This window comes from Eretmochelys imbricata, unplaced genomic scaffold (assembly GCF_965152235.1).
Source record: "Eretmochelys imbricata isolate rEreImb1 unplaced genomic scaffold, rEreImb1.hap1 Scaffold_29, whole genome shotgun sequence".
In the NCBI taxonomy this organism is placed as follows: Eukaryota; Metazoa; Chordata; order Testudines; family Cheloniidae; genus Eretmochelys; species Eretmochelys imbricata.
Window position 1 is genome coordinate 194,243 of NW_027554341.1, and position 14,451 is coordinate 208,693.

General features: G+C 44.5%; 1 protein-coding gene and 1 pseudogene across 1 annotated transcript in view; both read left to right on the forward strand.

Moving 5' to 3' along the window:
• LOC144258649 (uncharacterized) overlaps positions 1 to 14,451 on the forward strand; it is a 164,018-nt gene that overhangs the window by 62,837 nt on the left and 86,730 nt on the right. The gene's annotated exons all lie outside the window — the stretch shown is intronic.
• LOC144258639 (olfactory receptor 6F1-like) lies at positions 5,051 to 14,218 on the forward strand (annotated as a pseudogene).

Consider the following 14,451-nt stretch of genomic DNA (forward strand, 5'->3'; position numbering starts at 1 on the left):
AGTGAAATTTAGAAAGTGAGAAAGTAAGTGAGAGAGAAGGAAGTATGTTACAGATGAACCAGTTACTCACTGGGAAACCTATTCCTTCCAACCAGATATGGCCCAGTAGGTCACATTACCAAGTATACAAAAAATAGATCTTAATACAAGTGGTTTAAAGTATATTTCTGGGATCCTCTCTCTCTCTCTCTCTCTAGTGGACCTAACTTATTAGCTTTTGCTGACAGATCTAGCCAGAACAGACCCCCTTCACACATTATATTCTCTCCTTAGAATGAGGCGTTCTTGGATTCTGAGGAAAAAAATGCATTGCGAGCCATATTTTTCCTCCAGCTATAAATCAAACATTTAAAGGTTTCATACACAAAATCTTCCTACTTATTGCATAAATTTCTATATTGATTAGAGTGTCATTGCATTACCATCTTGTCATCACCCTGCTGTCTTTTTCCCTTACCTGCTTCGTTTATGTATGGCAACTCAACAGGTCCAAGAAAGAAGACGAACTTATGTTCCTCAGAAGTGCTCTTGGGATTTGGTCTCAACAGAATTTCACTGTCTTCTCAAGAATGTGCCAAACCCCTGGCTTAGTAAGGACGGTGTCCTTGTTTAAAGAAGAGCATTGGAAGTTAGGAGACCTTGGTTCTGTGTCTCCATTGACTTGCTGATGGACCACTGTGAAATTGTTTAAGTTCTTTGTTCCTTAGTTTCTCCGTTTGTAAAAGACAAAAGGTCAGATTTCTCAAGATATTTAGATGCCTATTGAAATTTCCAGAAGCACCTCGGAACCTACAACTCATTGATTTCTGTGGATGTTAGGTGCCTATGTCCTTTTAATAATCTCACTAGGTGACTAAATACTTTTTAAAATCTGGCCCTAAGTGGCTGCCCAAAGTTAGGCAACTACGTCCACATTTAGGCAACCTAATAGGTGGTCTAAGATACAGAAGTATAAAGCACCAGAGGCTAAAGACATTTAGACATCTGAAGATAGGCAGATAGGTACCTAGTGGGAATTTCAGAACTACCTACGCAGGTTAAGCACATAACTCCAATTGAATTCAATGGGGTTTAGGTGCCTAGGCCTTTGAAAATCCCACTAGACACCTAATAACCTTTGAAAATCTGGTTCTAAGACACTTTGGTGCTTTTAAAATATTTGCCTCTAGTCTACACAAAAAGTTGTACTGACATAATGAAAGGTGTGATTTTATACCAATTTAGCTAAAAGAGTGCAACTTTGTGTGTGGATATTATATTGGTTTAAACCTCATGTATATCAATTTTCAGGTGCAAACTGAACTGATATAACCAGTTTTCAACCTCAGAGTCCACAAAGGCACAAAAGTTGCAGTGGGCTAAATAAAGATATTGAAGTTAAGTTGCTGTGTCTTCTCTGCATAGACAAGCCCTAGGGCCAGATTTTTAAAAGTATTTAGGCACCTAGTGGAATTTTCAAACCTTCTAGTTGCCTAACATCCATTGAAATCAATGTTTGAGGTACCAAGGTGCTTTTCAAAATCCCACTAGGTGCCTAAATACCTCAACTAATCTGGCCCTAAATCACTTTTGAAAATAGGATGGACAGTTAAATTTTCAAGTGCAGCTAATTGACTAAAGAGCCAATGAGACTGAAGCTCCTAAGTCATGTAGGTGCTTTAGGAAATTTTACCCTAAGGCTCCCTAGTGTGCTTGAATGTAATATAGTTTGAATTCTAGGGACTTCAATGGAAGTTAGACACCAAGGTGCTTTTGAAGATCATGCTAGGCACCTGTTTGTCTCTTTAGCACCTTTATACCTTTGGGGAGCTCAGCCCTGGTACTTAGCTATCCAGTTCCACTGGGTTGTCATTGTGCTCTTGAAATCCTGAACTGCTCAGAGCATTTGCCGTCCACATGGGTGTGAAAATTACTGAGCAATATCAGGCATCATCCCGGTAAATACAATGGGAATTTGCTGGGCTCAGGACTGAATAAAATTTAAGTCAGGGGTAAAATAATTGCTGAAATTATGCACCTGATCTCCCTTCCCCTTCCAGAGATTTAGGCTGGGATTTTCAAAGGCGACTAAGGGAGTTAGGTTTCCAACTCCCATTTAAATTAATTAATTTTGGGCGCCTAAATTCCTTTAGGCACATTTGAAAATACCAGTCCACTTTGGCATGGACTTAATTGAGGCAGGACTGGCCCCTAAAGCAGAAGCTACTCCCCATAATAGTGCAATACATGTGAGAAGAGAATCAGGATCTGTGACTTTATGGCCCTCAACTCCGTGAGAGATTCATGATAACATCGCTAGGCTTGGCAACATGGACACCCCATTCTAAATAATAGGTCAGAGCTCCTAAATGTAAATGAGCTGCAAAGATGAGAGCACGTGTGTTTGTGGCTAGAATACAGAAAATGTGACTTGTTCCAGTTCAGAGCCAGTGGGCAGATTCTGAACGCCTTAGGGTGAAAATCATCCTGTGCTGAGAAGTACTTACCTTACACCTAACCCTCACAGGATCACTTACGGAGGTCTTCAGTAGTGCACTGGGTGAAGTCGATTCCTCATCTCAGCATGGGACACAGGACCAAAGACATAGGTTGATAGAAATCTACAGCTGATATAGTGAGTTGATGACTTGTATGATATGAATTATTAAGTCTTTGCTCACATTGTGGTGGAGAAATATCAACATTGCATTTGTCACCAGTTTACACCCTGTTGTTGGAGTCTAAGGAAAGCATCTGTAACAGTGACCAGTGCCTGGTGTTGGAAGAGTCCTACACATGGGTCTAGTCTGGTGAAGAAATATGGACAGGCCAGGGTAATACTTATGCTAAGCTCACTGGCTTCAGCCAAGTCTTTGCTTGACATGAGTGTTGCTTGCGAAATTCTTCCGTGTGGAGAGACTTCTTTAAACAATGCTTACAGCAGCTGGATAAGACAAAGGTGTTTTGTACTGTGTTGAAGGACATAGATAAAAGGGAGTTAATCAGTATAATACATAAAAGGTATTGCCAAAAAGTCCCTGTATTGTGAAAAACAGAAAAGTCCCTATATTTGAGTGGTATGATCCAAGTAAATAAACCAATTGGAAAAGGGACATGATGACATGAAAGTAGCCTGGACAGAAAAAGTTTTGTAAACTGAAGCCTGCACATGTATATACTATGGGTTAGGTAAGACACAATGCTTAATGTTGATTGGATGGTCAGATAACGTGTAAAGTATAAATATGCTAGAGTGTAAGGGAATAGTCAGACCCTCGTAGGAAAAATCGACAGTGACTACGCCCCCAAGAGAAGGTAATTGGGCAATATCTTTTTCTGTATATCTGTCATTCATTGCTTTTATGGTAATTGTAACGTGCAGGGCCTTGCTTTTGGTTCAAAGAAAGGTTTGAATGAATAAACCTGACTGTCTCAGTCTCGAGTGTTTCGTAATCCTCACCAAATGCTAGGCCTTCAGAAAGAGCTGTAAGAGGCCACATGCAGAAGCAGTTATGGGAACAGCCTGCCCATACTGGAAGTTTCTTCTGTTAGTACAAGCAAATGTGAACAAGAACAAATGTAATGCATGATGGCAACTGTGAGCTGAACAGAAAGTTCAGCCACCCATAGGATCATAAACTGTTCCTCAGAAAGTACCTCATGTGTGACTTTTTCATATGACCTCAGAAAGGATGTAAACATTCTGTGGAGAACTAATCATAAGGGAGTTTGCAAATCTACAAAATAACTCTTCCTCTCCCAAAGACCTTGTATTTTCCATCAATATCTGAAGCAACCACCAAACTTGATCTGAGGTTAGAAAATTATTTTAACTTTGTTAAAAGGGTATTATCTAGACCATCCCTGACAGTGTTTGTCTAACCTGCTCTTAAAAATCTCCAAAGATAGGGATTCCACAACTTCCCTAGACAATTTATTCCAGTGCTTTACTACCCTGACAATTCAGAAGTTTTTCCTAATATCCAACCTAAACTGCCCTTGTTGCAGTTTAAGCCCGTTACTTCTTGTTCTATCTTCACAGGTTAATGAGAACAATTTACCTCCACATCTTTCCTGAAATGTGGTGCCCAGAACTGGACACAATATGCCAGTTGAGGCCTAATCAGCGCAGAATAGAGCAGAAGAATTACTTCTTGTGTCTTGCTTACAACACTCCTGTTAATACATCCCAGAATGATGTTTGCTTTTTGCTTTTTGTTTTGAAACAGTGTTACACTACTGACTCATGTTTAGCTTGTGACCCACTATGGCCCCAAGATCCCTTTCCACAGTACTCCTCCCTGGGCAGTCATTTCCCATTGTGTATATGTGCAACTGATTGTTCCTCCCTAAGTGGAGTACTTTGCATTTGTCTTCACAGAATTTCATCCTATTTACTTCAGACCATTTCTCCAGTTTGTCCAGATCATTTTGAACTTTAATCCTATCCTATCTAATCAATCGTCTTCTTAGTGTCCAACTTGGTTCTGAGTGCTTACAATTCACTGCCTTACAAACGAGGTATTTTTTTAAAGGAATTCCATATTTTTAACATAATTTACTGTGAAAGGCATACAGTTCCCTGCAAGCCAATAAGGTCTCGTTGGTACAAGGAAAGTCTTGAAAGTAGGAGGAAAGTCTTGAAAAGATTAACTCTACCATTCAACTGAGATGAGTCCTTCTTTTTATGGAGAAAATAGAATATCACGGCTGTTTTCATCATTTTCATCATGGTAAAGGACAGGCAAGTAGATTTTGTCAATCAGGTGTTTTAACTGTTCCGGAAATTTTGCTAGGTTCAGCTCTTTCCATCAGTGGAGACTGAATACAAAGAGCCAGATCCTCAGTTGGTCTAAATAATCGTAGCTCCATTGAGAGGTCTGCTGAGAGAAATTTGGAGGCCCGGTAAATTATGTTTTCCCCCTCCCATTTCACCCTAAATAGATAGTTTTGCGGGGGCACTGAGCTCAGGACCTCAGTACAATTGTTCCACCTTCCCTCTCTCATCAGCCTTGTCTATTGATAATTCACACCAGCTGAAGGTTTGCCCAGTGAGAAGATTTGCTGAATGATGAGTTGCAGTAAGTTCCATTGTTTAAAAATGTTCAGAAATTCTACTTATTTTCCTCACTTTACTCATGTGAGTGGAACCCTTGACTTCAAAGGAATCATTCATGTGAGTAAATTTAGGCATTTTTGTTTTATATATGTCTGTATATGCAAGTTTATTTATGTATTAACTGTTTGCAGAATCAGGGCATTAGATGTTATTCATAGGATGTTATTCATAACAAAATAAATGGTTTATATTGAAGAGGGAGAAAATATAATAGTTGATTGCCCGTGTTGATTAGACTTTGATACAAAATATTTAAGGCTGGGATTTTCAAAGGTGTCTGAGGGAGTTAGGCGCCCAACTCCATTACATTTCATAACTCCCTTCGGATCCTTTGCAAATTCAAATCCAAATAGGGAGGGGGACTAAATTTAGGTTATGAAAAATGAAAAATCAGAACACCCAAAACAAGCAATCAAACAAAAATTCAGAACATTCACTGTAAAAGTCATTGATAGATTTCAAGTTAGGGACAACTTTTTCAAAAGCGGCTTCTAATTCTGAATGCCTCAAATTTGAGACCTCAGCATTAATCCATCTGTGAAGGAAACTTTTGGCCAGCACTGGGAACCTGATTTTTTTTTCAGAAGGTGTTTTAGAAACTTGGCATATTACAGTTTTGCTGTATTTGTGGGGCTTGCAGTCTGTTGTGTGGGAGTGAGGGTACCCGGGTTCTGTGCCGAGCTCTTTTAGGGATGCGTAGAATAGCTGTTGTATCAAAGGACCAGGAATCAGTACACTTGGGTTCTATTCCCATTCTTTGAGGGGAGTTAGGATCGTGGTTTGAGCAGAGCGGGGGCTGAGAATCAGGGCTCCTGGGTTCTATTAACGGTTCTGGTTGAGAAGTATGTTCGACTGACTAAACGGGGAGAAGAATTGCAGACTCCTGGCACAGCTGGTCAAAAATGTTTGAAATTCACAGTTTTGATAAAATTCTTCATCAGAATTTAAAATTCTGATAAAAAAGGGATGCATTTTTTGATTTTTTTTTTTTTTTAGGACAATTGCTTCCTTTGTTCTTTGGTCCTCTCTGGCCCTGAGCTTTGCTGTAATTGGCGCATTGCATGGCCTTGCACACCTCAGTCTCAATTGGTCAAAGGAGGTTGCAACTGACTCATTTTCAACTACCCAAAATGAATGCTGGTTTATAGATGTAAATGGTTATTTATGCTCCAAAATTGAGTAGCTGTCCTCTGAACTGCAACTTTGTATAACATCCCCACTCCAACTTGGGACTTCAGCAGGCTTAGAACCTGAGACTTTCTGCACAAAAAGAATTAAATGTCCTCTTGCATTGTAGGAAGGAAATTGACAGGTACAAATCTCATGTGTTCAGTATTGACCTAAGTCTGCTCCCACTGACTCAATGACAAAAATCCTATTGACTTCCTTCCTCGGGAGCAGAAATAGGCCTATACTGAGAACTTGTGAAAAGCTCACCCTATTTAGCAGGGATTTTCAAAAGAGACGATGGGGTTTTGTTCACTTCTAAAAGAATCACAGATTGTGCTGAATGCCTAACACCCATAGGTCTCATTTGAAAATGATTTGGCTCCTGAATAATTTACAGGAAAAATGTTGTTTTTTCTGTTGACATTTTTCAGGGTTTTGTCAAAAGGACAATTCTTGCCCCCCACACACACCCAGAAAACAACTTTTGATTTGAAAATTTTCAATTTAAAACAACAAAAATATCAATTAAAATAAAATCAATCTTGGGCTTTGGATGCTGACCGTGGAAAAAACATGTTTCATTGACAAAAACTAAAAATTGTGTTTTTCAAGGAACACCTGAAAATGGAATTTCTATCCTGAAAGTTTCTTTTTGGTCCAAAAGCCACTTTCCACTGGAAAAAAAGTTTCCACAGGAAAATTTAGGACAAGCTTAAATTCACCCTGTGAGCAGGAAGGCTCCAGAAATGTAATAGCAATAGGATATTTTCAGCCTTAAACCGTTATTTCCTGCCTCTTTTAATTATCTGCTCTTTCTGTGCATCAAAATCATCTGTAACCCACAAAGCCACAGTTGTGTTTAATCAGTTTAATTTCATGTCTTCATTTGTTTTGGCAGGTAAAACAGCTGACCGCACTGGAAAAGGGCTATCACACCAGTGTGAAGAATTTATTCTCCTGGGATTCCCTGGGACCCAATATTTGCAGATCTCGCTCTTTGTGCTCTTGCTTGTCACAGGAAATGTGGCGATCATAGTCCTAGTGGCAACCAGCCGTCGCCTTCGCACCCCAATGTACTTCCTTCTCTGCAATTTCTCCTTCCCGCAGGTATGGCAGACCACAGCTTGTATCCCAAAGACGCTTGCCAACCTTGTGTCCCAAAGCAAATCCATCTTCTTCGTCAGCCGTGTCCTACGGATGTATTTTGTTTTCTCCCTAGGATGCACAAAGATTTTCTCTTGGCTGTCATGGCCTACGACTGCTATTTGGCTATATGCTATCCTTTGCTCTACAGCTCCATCCTGAACCGCACCTTGACTGCTCAGCTGGCTGTTGGCTCTTGGTTGTGTGGTTTCCTGGCTATTTCTGTCCCAGCATTTCTGATCACCAGGTTGTCCTTCTGTGCCCTAGTGTCATCCATCACTTTTTTGGGGACATAGCACCGTGGATAGTTCTTTCCTGCACAGATACCTACCTTATTGATCCGGTGGCCTTTATCATCTCCTTCATCTTCATCCTGGGCTCCTGTGTCATAACCCTGCTCTCCTACATTTACATCATCTCCACTGTACTGACAATCCCATCAGATAAGGAATGGAGAAGGGCCTTTTTAACTTGCTCTTCCCATCTCACAGTTGTGATTATCTGGTACGGTTCGACCATTTTCCTACATGTCAGCCCTTCCATGCAGAACTCATTGGAATTGACCAAAATAGTCACCATCTTGAATACTATTGTCACACCCCTGTTGAACCCTTTCATCTACACACTGAGGAACCCAGAGGTAAAAGAAGCCCTGAGACATGTATTCAGGGAAGCGATGTTTTTCAAAATGTGCTGGAGGTCATTGGCTGTCACAGAAAATGTGGTGAAAGAAAAATGAGTCTGCACATGGAAGATATACCAAAGTTGATAGGGTACTGAAAAAACAACAACAATCCCTGAGGGCCAGAAGTCTAAAGATAATTAGCTGCCCAACTCCAATGGAAATCAGTGTGAGTTAGGTGACTAAATACCTTTAACAATCTGGTCCTTAGTGTCTCACATCCTTGAACATTTACAGCCAGATTGTTAAATGTATTTAGGTGCCTAATGGGATTTTCTATGAGTTTTAAGGGCCTAGATACTTTTTAAAACCCCACTAAGCACCTAAATACCTTTCAAAATCCAGCCCTTATGCATTATTATCCTCTTACTTTGTATTTAATTTAAAATGAAACAAATTGCACATGTGCCAATTATTTATTTCTATTAAGGCCTGGCCTGTGGAGAGGATAGAGATATCGACAGGCTTGGCAGAATTCAATTTTTATTTTTTATAATTTTGACAGAGAATATTAAGGTTTATTTGTGAGCATTTTTTTAAAAAAAATTGTCTATTTGTATTTTCACACTTGTGGGAAATTACTGTGGCATGTCAGACAACAAGGTGGGTCACAGAATAATTATTTAAAGACAACTGGTTTTTTGGACCTTTTTTTTGGGGGGGGGAGGGGGCGGTTGACGTTCTGTGTGGCGAAACTGGCATTTCCTGACATTTACTGATAAAAATTTAACCCTTCCAAACCGAGGTAAGATAAACCCACAGGAACCTCAAATCAAGACCCCAGTGGATTTTGAAGGGGATTCAGAATAAAGTTCCGGTTCCAGTTCCAGACTAGGTAAAAACCCAGATGGGTATTTTTGTAGGCTTCTTTTTTTCTTTGTTTTTAGTACACGGGCATTCCAAAATTTTGGAAAGATTGATTTCACACGGATTCTGCCGGTTTGGACTGAAAATATGTGAGAATAGCTTACAAAATTTTGATGATGTCAAAACTGAATCCAGAATCTTAGTCCTGATTCACCTTTAAAATCACAGTGTGAGTGGAGGGGGATCCCCACCCCCCACTCCCTGATACCCCCTCACCCTCGCTGCGAGCATCTTAGCAAGGAGAGGAGACGTTGTTAGAAATCATGAGATTGGCTTTAAATAATAAATGTTGGGTTCTTTTGATTTGCTCTCTGGTTTTTGAGTCTGTAGGGTGCACTTCATGTTTTTATGCTTTTCTCTGTAACCATGAGTGTGCCCTGGTGGCAAGAGGACTGTACTGTAACTAGGAGAATGAAGTGAGCTGTAGCTCACGAAAGCTTATGCTCAAATAAATTGGTTAGTCTCTAAGGTGCCACAAGTCCTCCTTTTCTTAGTTCTATTCCTGGCTCTGCCATTGGCTTGGTGGATGACTTTGGGCAAGTAATGGTGTTAGGGGGCTGTATAGTCTGCAGTCAATCAGGAAGTGAGTGGGTGGGTGGGTGTGTGGGCAGGGGGAAATGGGAACTGTGGATGGGAAAATTGGAATCATGTTTGGCTAACGGCAGGAATGGGAAGAGGGAGACAGGTGTAAGGCTCTGTGGTATCAGAGCTGGGAAGAGGGACACTAAGGAAGGAAACTGGAATCATGCTTGCTGGAAGTTCACCCCAATAAACATCGAATTGTTTGCACCTTTGGACTTCGGGTATTGTTGCTCTCTGTTCTTGCGAGAAGGACCAGGGAAGTAAGTGGGTGAAGGAATAAGCCCTCTAACAAATGGCTTCTCTCTGTGCCTCAGTTTCCACATCTGTAAAATGGGGATAATGATTCTCACCTCCTTTATATAGTGCTTTGTGATCTATGGATGAAAAGAACTACCGAAAAGAGAGGGATAATGATTATGTAAAAGAAAATATGAAAGCTGATCTGTTGATTCAAGCAGTTGAGATTTGAAGAAAAACAACAAATATTGTGAGACAGACATTAAAAATCATAAGAAGATCCTAGCCCCGCTGACGTCAATGACAGAACTTAATTTCAGTGCAGCCAGGATTTCACCCTACATTGTCCAGAATTTTATCTTAACCCAACATTCAAACCCTTTGAGGCTTGCCTGCTGTCTTGGGCCAGACCTTCAACTGCCAATTTACAGTAGATTAGCATCCAGTCTACCAAATGTACTTAAAACATACGGATGTGCTATGTATAATTAATATTGCTTCATAAAATAACATGGAACTGGTTAAGATTTTGTGCCATCTGATTTACCTAATATTCACATAAAGATCATTGTAAGTGGTCTCTCACTGATTCACATAAGCAGTGTCCATGTTTCCGTTGAATCTTGAGCCCATTGAGTTTCGTGAGTGTAAATTCTAACGTTTCCATGCACTCACAGGTGTTAGAATCATGAAATGCCTCCGAAATGTGGAGCTTTTGTGGATAAATATCACTTTGGGCCTGGTGGTGGCTGTTTCAAAATGTTAGAATCATAGAATCATAGAATCATAGAATATCAGGGTTGGAAGGGACCCCTGAAGGTCATCTAGTCCAACCCCCTGCTCGAAGCAGGACCAATTCCCAGTTAAATCATCCCAGCCAGGGCTTTGTCAAGCCTGACCTTAAAAACTTCCAAGGAAGGAGATTCCACCACCTCCCTAGGCAACGCATTCCAGTGTTTCACCACCCTCTTAGTGAAAAAGTTTTTCCTAATATCCAATCTAAACCTCCCCCACTGCAACTTGAAGCCATTACTCCTCGTTCTGTCATCTGCTACCATTGAGAACAGTCTAGAGCCATCCTCTTTGGAACCCCCTTTCAGGTAGTTGAAAGCAGCTATCAAATCCCCCCTCATTCTTCTCTTCTGCAGGCTAAACAATCCCAGCTCCCTCAGCCTCTCCTCATAAGTCATGTGTTCTAGACCCCTAATCATTTTTGTTGCCCTTCGCTGGACTCTCTCCAATTTATCCACATCCTTCTTGTAGTGTGGGGCCCAAAACTGGACACAGTACTCCAGATGAGGCCTCACCAATGTCGAATAGAGGGGGACGATCACGTCCCTCGATCTGCTCGCTATGCCCCTACGTATACATCCCAAAATGCCATTGGCCTTCTTGGCAACAAGGGCACACTGCTGACTCATATCCAGCTTCTCGTCCACTGTCACCCCTAGGTCCTTTTCCGCAGAACTGCTGCCTAGCCATTCGGTCCCTAGTCTGTAGCGGTGCATTGGATTCTTCCGTCCTAAGTGCAGGACCCTGCACTTATCCTTATTGAACCTCATCAGATTTCTTTTGGCCCAATCCTCCAATTTGTCTAGGTCCTTCTGTATCCTATCCCTCCCCTCCAGCGTATCTACCACTCCTCCCAGTTTAGTATCGTCCGCAAATTTGCTGAGAGTGCAATCCACACCATCCTCCAGATCATTTATGAAGATATTGAACAAAACCGGCCCCAGGACCGACCCCTGGGGCACTCCACTTGACACCGGCTGCCAACTAGACATGGAGCCATTGATCACTACTCGTTGAGCCCGACAATCTAGCCAGCTTTCTACCCACCCTATAGTGCATTCATCCAGCCCATACTTCCTTAACTTGCTGACAAGAATACTGTGGGAGACCGTGTCAAAAGCTTTGCTAAAGTCAAGAAACAATACATCCACTGCTTTCCCTTCATCCACAGAACCAGTAATCTCATGATAAAAGGCGATTAGATTAGTCAGGCATGACCTTCCCTTGGTGAATCCATGCTGGCTGTTCCTGATCACTTTCCTTTCATGCAAGTACTTCAAGATTGATTCTTTGAGGACCTGCACCATGATTTTTCCAGGGACTGAGGTGAGGCTGACTGGCCTGTAGTTCCCAGGATCCTCCTTCTTCCCTTTTTTAAAGATTGGCACTACATTAGCCTTTTTCCAGTCATCCGGGACTTCCCCGGTTCGCCACGAGTTTTCAAAGATAATGGCCAATGGCTCTGCAATCACAGCCGCCAATTCCTTCAGCACTCTCGGATGCAACTCGTCCGGCCCCATGGACTTGTGCACGTCCAGCTTTTCTAAATAGTCCCTAACCACCTCTATCTCCACAGAGGGCTGGCCATCTCTTCCCCATTTTGTGATGCCCAGCGTAGCAGTCTGGGAGCTGTCCTTGTTAGTGAAAACAGAGGCAAAAAAAGCATTGAGTACATTAGCTTTTTCCACATCCTCTGTCACTAGGTTGCCTCCCTCATTCAGTAAGGGTCCCACACTTTCCTTGGCTTTCTTCTTGTTGCCAACATACCTGAAGAAACCCTTCTTGTTACTCTTGACATCTCTCGCTAGCTGCAGCTCCAGGTGCGATTTGGCCCTCCTGATTTCATTCCTACATGCCCGAGCAATATTTTTATACTCTTCCCTGGTCATATGTCCAACCTTCCACTTCTTGTAAGCTTCTTTTTTATGTTTAAGATCCGCTAGGATTTCACCGTTAAGCCAAGCCGGTCGCCTGCCATATTTACTATTCTTTCGACTCATCGGGATGGTTTGTCCCTGTAACCTCAACAGGGATTCCTTGAAATACAGCCAGCTCTCCTGGACTCCTTTCCCCTTCAGGTTAGTCCCCCAGGGGATCCTGGCCATCCGTTCCCTGAGGGAGTCGAAGTCTGCTTTCCTGAGTTGCAGGCAGATGAATTCAGGCGAGGAGGGAGGCTCACCTGTCTGGCGGGGAGGGGGGGAATTAGCTGCTGGCCCAACTCCCCGGGGCTCCGGTGGATTCTCCATCCTGGGCCATGTGTGAAGCCGGGCAGGAGGTTTGTCTAGAAATCTGCCTACGTTCCCCCCCCTCCGCCCCCCAGGTGATCCCAGTCTCCCCGTCCCACCTTCCAGCTGGGAATTCTCCAGGGGGCTGGAGTGGTGGCAAGCAGAAACGAGGCTCGGAGAGTGGGGTTGGGAGCCCCTCTCGCTCACGGCAGCTCTGGCGTTCCTCGCCCCCATCCCACTCTCAGCTCCCCGCTCCTCCGCGGAGACTCCCTGCGCGCCTCAGAGCCAGATTTCTGCTGCGGGAGAAATGAACCGGCTGCCGCCCTCTTACCCCGTCGAAAGGCAGCAAATCCAAGGCCCAGGCCAAACGGCTCGGGGGCATGGAACAAGAACGCCGGGAGCCCCTGGGCATGGCCAAGGGCTGCATTTCACCCCCGTTGGGGCGGGGGGTCTATGGCGACTGCTCCAGCCTGGGGTGAAAGATGAGTAAATAGCAGGGCCGTGTCCTTGCCAAGAACGGCCAGGAGCTGGAGCCTGCTCCACAAACCTCTGCTTCTCTGCAGGGCGACAGTGGGGAGAAGGGCCTAGCCGGGTTAACAACCCCCCAGTGACCGAGCCGAGTCCCCTGCAACCCCTGTCGCTGTTCCAGGGCCCCCTCCCCAGGGGCTGAGGATAAAACCCAGCAGTCCTGGCTCCCAGCCCCCTCATTCTAACGCACGAGTCCCCCATCCCCCTTCATTCCGTCTGTCCGTCTGACCCCTGCACCTCTCCTTCCTTCCATCTGTCCATCCATCCCCATACATCCCCCTATGTTTCTCTCTCCATCCCCCAACTGCTAGCTGTACCCCAGTCCCTGCCTGCCCCTCCCTGCGGGGGGCTGGCAGAGTTGGAGCAGAGCCGTGACTCTGATCTCAGGAGCTTGGGCCTGTGGGACTCCCTGCCACAGGACCTGGCTGAGCAGAGGGGTGGGGCTGGGGTCTCAGAGCCATCGCCGAGTGTGTGTGTGGGGGGGGGAGAGGGGTGTCAGGGCACCCTGTGCCCATCAGTTTCCATGGGAACCCTGTATCTCACCCCCCGACCTTCCCCTCACACAGATCCCCGACCCTGGAGCCGAGATGATGAGTTGCGGCCTCCTGACCAGCTCCAAGGAGCCGGGTGAGTCAGGGCTGCGGGGGACGGTGCTGTGAGGGGGAGGGTGGCCCCATGGCTGACGTGGCTCCTCCCCCCGGTGCCCGTGGGGGGCCTGTGGCTGATGTCCCCCTCCCCCCAGTGCCCCTGCACCACAGCTCGGTGTCGGTGTTGATCTGAGGCTTTGTGGCGGACGTGGGCTGCCAGCTGCTCTGCAGGAATGAGGAGCTGGGGCCCGTGGAGGCCGTGTTCAAATTCCCCGTGGACGCCGAGACGGCTGTCGATGCCTTCTAGGCCCGGCTGCGGGGGGCCTGCATCCAGGCCCAGCTCCAGGAGAAGAGACAGGTGCTGGGGGCATGGGTCCCGGGGGGGAGAGAGGAGGGGACCGGGCTGAGGGGATCTCGGGGTGACCCCATCTCTCCCAGCAGGTGCATGAGCTGTACAGGGATGTGCTGGTCGGGGGGGGGCAGGGGATCTTGGGGGACAGGGATCTCGGGGTGACCCTGTCTCTCCCGGCAGGCACAGGA